Genomic DNA, 14,201 nt, shown 5'->3' on the forward strand with positions numbered 1-14,201 from the left:
TGTGAAATGGGATAGTTTTAAATATCTTTAGTGTGGAGACAATTGTCACCTTAATCTAAGGGAGGTGTTGCAGACTCCAAGTGGGTTCAGATCCAGGCGATAGATCAATGGGACTGCTTCGCCGGAAAAAGATGTAAGTTCCACTACTGGCTGATCTTTTAAGAAAAAAGTTATTTCGTAAGAGGCCACATTTTAAGATTCAAACAGTTGCCAATATTGAAGCGGACATAAATCTCACCTCGTAACAATATGGATATCGTGGACTGCAAAGTGGTGCAGTTCCAGACGGCGGGATTGCGGGACTGCCTCGCCAAAAATGATGAGTATTCCGCTTCTAGCAAATCTTTAAAGAAAGATATTTACGTAAAGGGCCACATCCGACAAAATTACACGGTTCCTATTATTTTAAAGTGGGCTTACATCTCACCTTGTTAAAATATAAATTTCACGGGCTGCAGGATGGTGCAGTTCCAGACGGCGGGATTGCGGGACTGCCTCGCCGAAAATGATGAGTATTCTGCTTCTAGCAAATCTTTAAAAAAAGATATTTTACGTAAAGGGCCACATCCGACAAAATTGCACGGTTCCTAATATATTAAAGTGGGCTTACATCTCACCTTGTTAAAATATAAATTTCACAGGCTGCAGGATGGTGCAGTTCCAGGTGGCAGGGTAGCGGTACGGCTTCTCCGTGGTAGGTCGGTGTATGCTTTGTTACTGGCGACACTTTTAAATGGTAATTTGGGCGCGAAAAGAGAAAAACGCAATCAGGTCGGGATATAGTTGAAAGGGTGAGAGGACTATCTCGAATCTTCCGTCAGAATCCCGACTGAAAGATACCCTCTCTAAGATGGCGCCAAAAAAGGCTGAAGGATGTTTATCCAGGTCGGGATATAGTTGAAAGGGTGAGAGGACTATCTCGAATCTTCCGTCAGAATCTCGACTGAAAGATACCCTCTCTAAGATGGCGCCAAAATAGGCTGAAGGATGTTTATCGAGACTCTCTAGCTATAAGGATACAAACCCAATGTACTATAATGAAAAAACCGAGAAAGCGAATGTCTCAATAAGGTCACAAATACGAAAACGGCAGATATTAATTATACCAAAATTAGGAAATATATAATTTGATATGATGTTTGATACTAAAAAACGACATTTGTTTACTACACCTTTGGTATGATATTTGATACCAAAAGCGGCAGTTGTTAACACGTAGGGTAAATCAATGATGTGACTCCCGACAATTTCTTCTTTCTATTGGTCCAGCGTATATGGTCACTTATTTTGTGGATGTCCTAGGATTTTATACTCGCATTGGGCTATTGATCATTGACTGCATGTATGATTGAATCTGTAGGTAAGTGATTAGATGTGTGTATAGATCTAGGAATCACTGAGTGGGTTTTTAGAAACTTGTATTGGTGTGTCAATGGATTCAAATATGGTACTCTGAATTTTACAGTGAGTGATTAAAGGTTATACTAGTGTATGATGAGGTGTAACGTCACGTGGATGATGTCATCAGTGATGTCATTTGAGATGTCATCAGTGATGTTACTGACCATATAATGAATGATGTAATATGTGACATCATCAGCAGTGGATTGCGGGCGGGCGAGATATAGTAAGTACAACTAACTATATCGCAGGAATTTCAATGGTTTTGTACGAGTAAAAAGGTCAGCTAACTAGAACACCCCTAAAACCTAGGTTTTTTTCAGTGAATTTCTAAGGTTTTTTAAATGCTAATTCCTAACTAGGGGTTCGATTAGGATGGCTGTGAATTCGCATCCTCCGGGCCGGTTGAAGCCACCGCCGGCCCGGAGGATGCGGATTCACCGCCGCGGTCCCTGACAACACCACCCGCCAGATTAGGATGGCGGTGGGATCAGCAGCGGATGGCAGTTCCGTCCGCCGCTGATCCGCGGGGTGTAGACCGCTGTTTGGTGGCGGTGTCTGCAAAACACCGCCAGCAAATTAGGAAGCGTGTGTAAACATGCTTTTCCGCTGTGGTTTTTCCTCTGTGGAAAAGCATGTGGACCTTTGCTTCTGGGGGGCCCTTGCGGGCCCCCATGGTGAGGGGGGGTGGGGGTGCACATGGGGGTACCTATGGTACCCATCTGTGTTTGCATGCACAAAGCGGCAGGCACCACGCGGTGCCTGCCGCTTTGTGCATGCAAATGCAATGCATGTATTTTTAACATTGCGGCGGGTGCTGCTTGAAGCAGCATCCGCCACAATGTTAAAGATACAGGATGTGACCGCCAGTGTGGCGGTCACATCCTAATTGGCATGGAGGGAACGCCGCTGCCCTTGCGGACGGTCCCTCCACCTCGAGGGTGCGCCATCCTAATCGACCACTAGATTAGGCCCGAAACCTATGTTTTTTTCAGTGAATTTCAAAGGTTTTTTAAATGCTAATTCCTAACTATATCAGGCGTGAAACCTTTGGTTTTTTTCAGTGCATTTCGAAGGTTTTGTAAATGACAATTTTTAAATGTATTAATTGTTTGTTTTTTATACTAATTTACTACATTTTTAAACTATTTATTTTTAGATATTTTATTTTTTAAATGACATTGTAATTACATTATACATTACATTGCAAAATATACTTTCTCAGAATGAATTACTTTAGTTTAAATGCTTTGCAAATAGGCAATAGTTCAGTTCAGTTCAAACGCCTTTATTTCGGTCGGTAGGACCTTTAGAAGAATACAAATATAAAAGAACTGACAATATTGTATAAACAATGGATGCTGGGAAGGGAATACATTCTAAATACAGTTAATTGCCAGGAGACAAAACATATCGATTTTATCCGAAGAATACAATGATATAAGGCCAAAAATGGGGGACAGGAAAGGAGTACATAAGGAAAAATTCTAATAGCACAACAGTTCATTTACGTCATTAAACTCAAGCATACGGGATAACAGAAATAGTTCAATAAATAGTTTAAAACTACAGAATCTATCTACATTCAATATAAAAACATTAAAAATTGTTGTATCCCTTTAGTAGGCAATGAGTTAGCAGTGGGCTGGTCTCTTGTATTAGTATTGGGCTCCGGATTTTACTTGTTTTTCCTTTTCTAAAAAGGCTCACCTCCGCCGCCACATTGCATTTAGGAAACGGGAAACCGAAAAAACAATCGGCATGGAGGTGTCATACTTTAAAACTCTAAAGGCCTCCCTGCATTGCACAAACCCTAAGTTCCGGCAAAGTTGTGTGAGCCAGCATCGCCTCGCAGCCTGGTAGCCCGGGGCAGAATAATAAGACGTGCAGCTCAGATTCCTCTAGGTTGCTGCAAGCAGGGCACCCAAGATCGGGCTGCCCAGCCCACTTCGAAGTAAAGGCCCCAAAGGGTAGAGTGCCATGCCTAAACTGAACATATAACTTCCTCGCTGGGTAAGGTAAGATATCGTCAAGGAAGGGTTCTAGTTTATAGCCCTCCTTGACGGTGAGGAACTGCATTCTTAGAGTGCCTAATTTAGAGTTACTCTGGATGGCCTCAAATTTTAGGGTTCGGTAGGTCCTCACTTGTGCAAGTCGCAGGGTCAAGGGACTGGTTTCAGCTGGATTACTCCAGAGGTTTGGTTTGCCTATCCTTTTACATTCTTGCTTTACATGTGCAAACCAAGTGACTTTTTCCACTACACCTGGGTAAGATAGCATCTCTTTTGTTTCTTCTTGGTACTGTGCCAGTTCTGGGGTCACCCAGAGCCTGCGCCAAAAGGTTAATGGTCTCAATGCTACCTCATCTTCAATCGAGGTAATACCCAGATCTAGCCACAAGGGGATTAGTGGGGTACTAGACAGAAGATCTAGTATTTGTCTAAGGAAACTGTTCTCCACTACCGCTAGAGAAGTGGAGGAACAGTGACCCCAGAGTTCCGCCCCATATAATGCAGCTCCCCTTGCTTGTGCCCTATAGATCTCAATTACTGGGGCAATAGGTTTAAATGTTGATTCCCTTAGCAATTTGGGTATGCCCCCGGTGGTCTGGGCTAACCTAAGTTTAGCTTTAACTAGTTGGGACGTCCATGTTGTGTCTTCAGAAAGGGTAACGCCCAAATAGTCAAACACTGAGACCCTTTCCAATGTGATGCCATTTAAGTGGGGATTAGGACGTGTTTTATTAGGCGGATTGACTATCATGAACTTTGTTTTAGAGGTATTGATGACCAAACCCCTGCTGTTGCAAAAAGATTCAAACCTATCTAGTAACCTCTGGATGCCCATTGACGATTTAGACAGCAAGAGAGTGTCGTCAGCGAACATCAGGGCTGGTACCTTAGAGTTCGCTAACTTAGGGGCATCGTTAGGGGCATCGTTGTCTTCTACCTCCGTAAGCTGCGCAACAAGTGCGTTGACATAGAGGCAAAACAGGGTCGGTGCAAGCACACATCCCTGTCTTACCCCCTTGTCAACTGGGAGCCTGTTGGTTAACTCCCCACCCCTGCCACATCTTACTTGGGCGTAGGTAGCATAATGGAGCTTGATAAGGAGTTTAAGTAGATAAGTGGGAATCCCCAGTTCCCTTAGGACCCCCCAAAGTTTGTTTCTGAGCACCAAGTCGAAGGCAGTCTTCAGGTCCACAAATATCAAATAAAGACTGCCACCCTCTATTGATATCGTCTTCCATATGATAAGCTGGAATCTATAAATTTGGTCGACTGTGGAGGTGTTTTTCCTGAAGCCTGCTTGGTATGGGCTAATGATGTCATTCTCCTCCAACCAGCCCTGAATCCGATCTAATAGCACCCGTGCAAACAGTTTTTGTGTGACATCGATCAAACTGATCGGTCTGTAGTTTGCAGGGAGCAGAGGGGAGCCCTTTTTGAAGACTGGGACAATTTCGGCCCCCGCCCAGGTATCGGGTTAGCCATGCCATTCAGAATAGCATTGAATAATACCCACAGGTAGGGGCCCCAAACCATATGTTCTTCGCGGAACAGATCCCGAGGAAGCTTGTCTAAACCCGGTGATTTTCCTGAAGGTAACTTTTCTATTGCAGAAGTAATCTCTTGGAGTGTTATCCCCTCAGCCTCCTCAACCTGCTGGCTGGGGGCTATAGCAATTAGGTCCTCAACACCACTCCTATCAATCTGTAGATTCTCCGCCATATCTCTATGATCAACAGGGTGGGAGTCCTGGATTAGATCTACTGCATATAATCCCCGAAAGTGATCAGCCCACAGTTCTGCTGGAATATTTGGTTCGCCCACTGGACAATTTTTAAATGTGTTAATGGTTATATTTTATTTTTAGATATTTTATTTCTTAATTACATTGTAATTACATTATACATTACATTGCAAAATATACTTTCTCAGAATGAATTACAGTAGTTACAGTTGTTGCAATGGGCAACACAATTTCAAACACAATGCAACATTGACCTCAATGTGTTTTTCTAGTTAAATACAATTAGTTACTTCATGGATTACTTTTCTAACCACAGGACTGGATCCTAGATTCAGTCCTTGGACATCTCCTGTAAACGGTTGAGTAAAAGTGTTTTAGTTACAGTTTAAGGAATATTATTGTATTTTAAAAGTTGACACAATTTTTTCACATAGAATCACCAATGTTATCCTGTGGGCGGAAATTCACTTAGCAGGTAAGTAGTGTTATTATTACTTTTTCTTACTCAGTGGTGGATCCTGGTTCCAGCACTGGTGCATCTCCTGTAAACAGTTGAAAGAATGCGTTTAAGTCATAGAGGCGATTTTTAAGGAATATTTTTAGTTTGTGAAAATAGACACGTAGAAACATTTCTGGTGAAAACCAGTCAATGTTAGCCTATGGAAGGACATTCAAGTTACTGTAAGTATGGTTAGAATTACTTTTCAGGATCAGTAGTGGGCTGAAAGATGCAGCACTGAGGTCTCTCCTGATAACAGGAGAGTAAATCGGAATACACAGTTCGGTTGATTTTAGAGGAATATTTGTACGTTTCAAAAATAGACACAGAAACTTTTCTGGTGAAAACCACACAATAGATTCCTATGGAAGGAAATACAAGTTCCTGGTAAGTACGCTTAGATTTACTTTTCAGGGTCCGTACTGGGCTCAAAAATGCAGCAATGACATCTCTCGTGATAACAGGTGAGTAAATCGGAATTCGTAGTTCCGCTGATTTTAGAGGAATATTGTGCTCAATAGTGAAGGAAGGGGCGGGGCCTGAGGTGACATGTGTGCAACATGCCCTGTGGCGCGTTTTAGGTTGGGGAATTAATTCCTCTTCAATCCTGAGGTCCCCTGTGAGCTAACTAGCCCACCAGGTATCTCCAGTTTGCACCAGGGAGCTGTGTTGCAGAGAGGTGTTCAGGGGGCACACCCCCTTTTTACAACACTCTGCAACGCAGCTCCGTGGCGCTTACTGGAGGTACCTGTTGGACTAGTTGGCCCCTAGGGGACCTCTGGATTGATGAGAAAATAATTCCCCAACTTAAAACACACCACAGGGCATGTTTGCACACACATCACCTCAAGCCCCGCCCCCTACCTGCACTGTCGTGTATTTCTATAGGTTCTGAATCGATCCCCCTATTCCTGACCCTATTCTGGTTAAACTACCTAGCTAGTCAACTAACAGTCAGCCCATGAGGCAAGAAATCCCCCATGATGCAGATACCGTTATCTGACGCAGTCACACTACGGCACAGGAACGTGTTATCTGATTAGGTCATAACGCTTGAGATCTAATTAGACAAGCGATATTCCTCCAGCCCCTGATAAGGCATACGACGTTCTCATAACAAATCAAACCTATGACAACCTGGATAATCCGTGCGGCCATTGTTTTGATTTCACAGAGAACTTTAGTAAAGAATGTGCTAACGAGCAAGTCGTATGACATCTTTATTGACGTACCTATGTCCATCCTTACGTCAATCTCGGCACCTTTAAGGTATAAATATTGCCGACCTTGCCCTATGCAAACACACGCGTGGTGACAAGACGGAGCAGCCATACTTGCCGAAGCCGAGAGCAGAAGCAGACCCCGCAGGCAGCAGCCCCGCCTTCCTGACGCGCTGAGAGACGCGCTGCTATCTCAAGCCGAGAGACCCAGCACCGGCGCTTCTGGGCAGCCCTCGCAGGCAGCCTGGAATATCGAGAGCAGAGAAAGAGATACCATTCCTCATTCATCCTAAATTCCAGGTACAGAACTGAATAACCCCTCCTAGAGAATTCTTTAGTTATTCACTTGGCAAAAACAAACTTAAACTAAACTGTAACTTTCTATTCCCGCCCACGCATTAGACTTAGGTCAGGTACACGGGGTAGGCGTATTTAGAAACACCAGTTGAGTACGTTTAGTCAAATGTATATGTGTATGTAAATATATTTTAATCATTTTAAACATCATATGGCTCAGAAACCATATCAATGTTTTTACAGTATTATTTTATACTATTGCTTCTAATGTATGCACTTTACTTAACTATAAGCATTGCAATAATATCGATCCATTTCTCTTGTACGAGAAAAGAGACTGATCAATAAATAACATCTTTTATTGAACACGCCCGTCTCTTCCTTTTCTCTACATTCTGATGAGACTAAGAATGCACGTACTGACTGAGTAAAATAATTGCCTTGTGCTCACACGACTCTCGAGATTGACTCTTGATTAGGGGAGAGCAAAGTTGTCATGTTCTATGGTTGTCAGAAACTAAATCCCTTCTTGTCTAATCAGGGGAGTTCATCCTTCCTTGAACATTCGAGAAAGTTTCTAGCGAACTCTGAGCTTAGCTGGCAAACCCAAAAATTAAGTCTAGTTTCGACAGTAGTAGACCTAGTTAACGTCTGGCCTAGGTCTTTACTGCTGTAGGTACTATTCCAATGCGCAGAGCCTATTGGGAAAATAGGAGCTACACTACATGGCGCCCAACGCGTTTGGAAAGGGCGATAAAACTAACGTAAGACATTTAGAGTAACTCAGTCGTGCTTTCTCACTCAGACCCCTTTTCCCAAATACTCCAAAGACGTCTGGAGTGGGTGAAAGGTTATTATATCCTCCAAAACCTCGCAGGAGGGAACTCCTATGTATGGTTCTTGGTCTAGTCAACGTTGAAGGATAAAACAGTTCCAGAATATTGTGCATCTAATCTCTGTTTCCATAAGAAACCTGATCTGCAAACAAACATAATACCATCCTTTCTGTAAAATGGCAGAGAGTGATGATGAAAGAGAGGCAATTAGATTAGCTACTGAAATAGCAGATGCTGATGCTACCATGCAAGCAGCAGACGCGGATATAATACTCATTCCGGTCATTAAAAGGAGATCTATAACCTTAAAACTTATAGAAAATGGACTGACACCTAGAGGTGGCACAGTCATATTCGTAATTGAGGCACACGAATATCGGCAGACAGAGGTATACTATACATGGATACATTTTCCAGCAGCAAATGCTGTAACAAAGTACTTCCACTATTACAAAGTAGAGGAACCTCCTGAAACGTACACTCCTTTCGAGGAGGTGGAAGTACCACTCAAATTCCAAGAGCATTTGCTCTTATTTGATGGCGCCCTAAAACATAATAATCACATTACAAGGCTCGGTCCTTTAGGAAGACCAGGAGCAACGTGGCCGGTCTTAGCCGGATACACACCACATCCAGACATCGACGAGATGACTGCACCAGAGCTATTAATACAGCTAAAACAACTACTAAAAATTCACAGACAATTAGTTCAGTATGTAATGCGGACTTCAACAATTCAGCCAGCGATTAAAATTCCACAGCTGACCCCTCACCAGGGGAACACAAATAAAATCACACCACAGAACATCCAATCCTGCCTAGGTAAAGTTCCAGCTAAACGGGAACAGATACCATTCTGGTTGGCACAGAAAATCACCCAAATAGAGGCGGTGTTTCCTGACACCACCCCATTAGAAAAGCACAGGATTCTGACTATATGTCTCCCAATGGGAATCGCACCACACATTGAGGACTGTGACACTTGGGGTACGGTCTTTGCTTCAATCTACACAAAAACGCACGGTGTTCCATCCATTTCGGTAATACCAGATGTGCTTAAACAAATTCAAGATGAATACGGTCCAGAACCTGCTTTAACTCTTGGTATGAAATTACTAAAAGACTTCAAACAGGTTTCGGCTATATTACTAGCCAACATAAAGGGTGAAGCAGCAAACGTGGCGATCCGCCAGAGGTTAAAAGAGACAGATATAGCAGACCAACCAGCTGAAATTGCCAGAATCATAGAAAAATCCTATGAAGAACTAGGCAGAGATAGTCTAGGTGGAATACCAGTAAAACCGCAACTGACTACAAGTCCAGAAAAAATATTTTTTAATAATAATTCACCAAAAAAGAACTGGGATGGAAATAAACAATCCAATCCTAAAGAAAAGAAATTCCAGTCCAGAGGAAGGTCTCCTAGGCGAAGAGAGAAATCTCCAAACCCGAGACAAAGGTCACCTCAGAGTGAACCCTCTGGGAATAGATATAACCTTAGAAATAGGGATAATATTAAAAAACCTGATAGATATCAAGACATTGATACACGTCCGTCTCAATCTTTTCAGAATTCCTCGCAGAAATCGGAAAGAAGAGGACGATCAGAAGAGCACGCCAAGTCCAAAGACAAGGAACCTGCTCAACTGAAAAAGAAATCACAATTTCCAAAAAAGAAGGTAGCCAGTATCAAGGTAGTTAACAATGCCGAGAATACTGAGGACACAACTGAAAAACGGAGAATGGGCTCAGACAATGCTAGACAGCGCAGCAGAGGTGAGCATAGCTCGCAAAGTCCTTATGAATCATCTGGAGACAGTGGACACGAATGAATACCTTCAAGTGGAAACTGCAGATACCAGAGTTAGCAAGCCCCACAAAATATACGAGATAACATTACGTATAGAGGGAGATAAGACTAGGAAAATAAGGGGACTATTTTGGGATAACCTATCCAAGGGCTATGACATCCTTCTAGCTGAAAAAGACTGGCCACCGGAGTTTGTCAGGGAGTGCCCTCATGGCGAAGAAGTAATTATGCCTGCCTTCTCGAATCAAATCCCGATTCATAAAAAATATACACTTGCTAGAAAGTGGGCAGTGGCCTTAGCACCTGCTTTATATAAAAATCATGTAGGATGGGATGAGGATTCTCCTCCTCACAAAGTCCAGTTAAAATCACAACCTACTGCACAAAGGCAGTACCCAATTAAGCAAGAAGCTAAAAAACAAGTAAATGAAATACTAGATCAGCTAGAATACCAGGGGGTGATTGAAACTTGCACCTCACAAATGAACAATCCTTTGTTTCCGGTCTCCAAACCAGACAATTCGTACCGTCTAGTTTTGGATTACCGACACCTTAACACATGTTGCAAAACTTTTGCAGTGCAAAACTCACACAGTGCTGCACTAATGAATAACATAGTGCGCAAAAAATACAAAACAACCTTGGACATCTCCAATGGATTCTTTTGTCAAAGCATAGCACCAGAGAGCAGATATTTAACTGCATTTTCAGTAAATGGCACTCAAAAACAATTCTGTCGGTTAGCCCAGGGGTACAAGAACAGCCCGGGGGTATTCTCAGCGAGAGTAACAGAATTACTACAACTATATGATGATGAAGCATTATCTTATGTCGATGACATTTACTTAACAGATGATGACTTGGAGACTCACTTGAAAAGAGTGAACACCATAATACTTGGTTTCGCTGCAGAGGGTTACAAATTCAACTTCAAAAAGTCCAGAATTGCCCATCTGACGGTCCTATTCTTAGGATATGAGTTATCAAGTGAAGGCAAAAGCCTGGCAGACAATTTCCTAGAGAAATGTGCCGTAATCCAAGCTCCTAAAACACTAAAAAACCTACAGTCAATTCTAGGCTTCCTAAATTTCGGAAGAACTTACATTGCAAATTACGCAGAAAGGGTCAAACCCCTTTACGATCTAATTAAACCAGACTTTAAAAGATCCAGTTGGACTCAAGCACACACAGAAATTTTGAGATCCTTACAAACAGACATGCTAATTAAAACAAAATTAGAAACCCGTGATAATACACGCAACCTTGTGATCCGAGTCATCCCAGGGAGATACGGATTCACATACCTAACCTCTAATGAGGGAGATAAGGTACCAATTGCATTCAAATCACATTTGTACACAAAAGCTGAACAGAGATTCAACAACAAAGGAAAAATTGTTCAAGCAGTTCAAACCGCAATAGCTAGAGAAAAAGACATAGCTGACGGTAGACATATCACAGTCAGAACAGCAGAATCAGCCTTTGAGGCATTAACAACACCGTGTAATTTACCAACAACAACATTGGATCCAGAATGGTTACAATGGGTAAATTCAATCACAACGGACAAAGTATATTACTTCTTTGATCCAGAACTAGAAGAATTAAAAAATCTAAAATATGAAAAAACGTATCCTCTGCCAATCGACATTCTGCCTCTACGACATTACGCCTGTGTAATCTATACAGACGGACATGCTCAACCCTCCGTTTGGGGAGAACATGCATACAATCCCACATGTGAGATTACAAAAGAAGTGTGGCACGGAGGTAAACTAAGACCTCTATTAACAAAATCACACTCAGTAGAAACTAATTCAGAACTACAAACTGAAATATTAGCTTTGAAAATGGCGCTAGATAATGCGGATCGCGAATTCCCGACACTTATAGTGTCAGATTCATATTTCTGCGTCAAAGCATATAACAAGGATTTGCAGACCTGGATTCAGAACGATTACAAAGATGACACGGATGCACCAATAAAGCAGAGACTGCTCTGGGAACAGGTAGCTCTTTTGAAAAAAGAACTACCAAAGACTCACGTGACACACTCACTGAGTCACCAGCGTGATGGCGTTCACGTTGTAGGGAATTCATTGGCTGAAACAGCCGCAGCGGCAGCCAGTAAACCGGCTCCCGTAGATCGAAAAAAGCGTACATTAAAATACATTGACGGCGAAACAGTGCTGGCAGTAAAAACGTCATCAAAAGGCGACTGCTCGGCGTTACCGATCAACTATCCACTCAATTACACATACATCATAGATGCAAACTCCATTCCTTTTGCTCGAATCCCTGGAGTGGGGGATAGAGTGATTCCAAACATGGACAGGAGAAACTTGTTAATCGCAGACGCACACATGGGCGAGGGTCTCAGACACCTTAAATTAAAAGATTCTCTGGAAGAATTACAATCACGGTACTGGTGGCCAGGCATGAGCCTGCACTACACCATGTTTGTAAAAAACTGCCCAAACTGCAACAGAGATCGCAGTGGGGAGAGAAGCAGTTTAATACCTCGTCGTATCAAGGCAGATAACATCACCACTAAAAAGAATGGCTTGCGATTAACATATACAGGCTAGTTCCCACTTATAATGTAGATCCACAGCACTCGGCTGACGTCCGGACTGTTATACAAGATTTGCGAGTCTAAATGGCATATACGCTAAGAGCATGCTACGTTCGACCATTTTTTTTCTTTTTCTCAGGCAATCCAGCCTGGGGGGGGAAAGAATGGCCAAATGAGCACAGCCCAGCGGGAATCTTCTCACTTCCTTCCTGAGGGTATGGGATGGTGTAAAGAAAAAACCAAGACAGAAAGCAATCTATAATAGAAAGGATATTAGGTTCGGGAGCTGGGTGGGTCAAACATCTAATAAGTGTCCAACGTAGTCTAAATAACTTGCCAAGAAATTCTCTGAAGGGATTCAGTCCGTACGAATTATTATTCGGAACTAGGATGTTATCTCTGACCTTGATAGTCAGACTTCAGTGGTAACAGAAAAAAGCTTTGATGTCAAAGACCGTTTGGCTATTTTGCAGGACTTAAACAAAACAAGAAAAGACCTGAGCAACATACAGTTGAAAGAACAGCCAACGACCACTGAAGAATCACCACCTGTCCCAGCAAGACCTGTCTGGATTCCAAAAGTCGGGGATCTAGTCAGGGAGAAGATCGCGGTAAAGAAGGAATTTGGGCATTCTTACAGAAAAGCAGTTCCTGTATTGTCTGTCAACGGGACAAGATCAGTTGTACTACCGCCACTTGCTGGAAAAAAGGAGAACCGAGTTGTATCCATCGACCTGGTAAAACCACAACATGTGGCCGATAACCAACAGTAGGCCAAGTGGACTCCCAATAAGTAGCAGAACACCAAGGTTTGCTACCAGTACAGAGGTCCTATCAAAGAGGCTCATCACATTCGAAACGCCTACAGAAGAACGACAAGGACTATGCAACAATGCAATAGAACTTAGACCTCTGAAAACCCAAATAAAGACATTTAGCAGAGACACACCAATCTATACAGAAGTACCAAATGAAAATGCGAGAAACAAAAATCCTGAACCAATTGGAACAATTGACAGAACTGCATCCGGTTACTTCATCAACTTCGATGATTCCTCTGAAGGCTTCAGCGAACAAAAGACACAGCCAACATCAAAATCCTTTAAAGACAAAGCGAAGGAACTTTTGAAACAACTGAAAGAAACATATCTAGTTTCTCCATGGATTGAATTTTGGGTGGGTTTTGGTGCATTTATCCTCATACTTTGGCTCATCATGGTATTTACCTTGGGACGCTTCATTGAGGGAAAATATGCTAAAATGGACACAGCAAGTCAGAACATCAACTTGGTCCTCAAACCACACACATCTTCACACGTCGAGAAAAGAGAACTTTCTTCAGAACTTTCTTCAGCCAACTTCACAGCAATTCCAATATCTGGTGGGGTAGCCTGGGACAACACTGACTATGAAATTTATGGTCCGGTCGAGATCCTGAAATATCCACACCAAATCAAGATCTCCTTGAGTGACTTTGCAAAACCAAACTCATTTGCTGATGATTGGGACTTTGAAAGTATAAACAATATGATGTCTGACTTAGTAATGTCTGCTAAATTTACAAAACATGATTATTTGCAGGGTTCTACAAATTATGACAGCATGTACTGCTATAACCATTATGGTAACCATTTCTTGCATAAATCTGCACAACCTAGAAATGTTTTAAATTTTAATCAATGGGAACATTGTGCTACACCTCCAAAAGGGAGCTCTAGAACCGTGTATGGCAAATATTCATATTTTTCAGGTTTTAACATAACTAATGCTGAAACATTTTATTACAAATTGTCAAACAAGACAGGGATGA

The 14,201-nt window shown here is 42.3% G+C and overlaps 1 protein-coding gene across 2 annotated transcripts in view; it reads right to left on the bottom strand.

The window, feature by feature from the left end:
- The window catches only part of AKT1S1 (AKT1 substrate 1), a 770,156-nt gene that overhangs the window by 419,445 nt on the left and 336,510 nt on the right, over nt 1-14,201 (bottom strand). The window lies entirely within an intron of this gene.

Source organism: Lissotriton helveticus, chromosome 7 (assembly GCF_964261635.1).
Source record: "Lissotriton helveticus chromosome 7, aLisHel1.1, whole genome shotgun sequence".
NCBI lineage: Eukaryota > Metazoa > Chordata > Amphibia > Caudata > Salamandridae > Lissotriton > Lissotriton helveticus.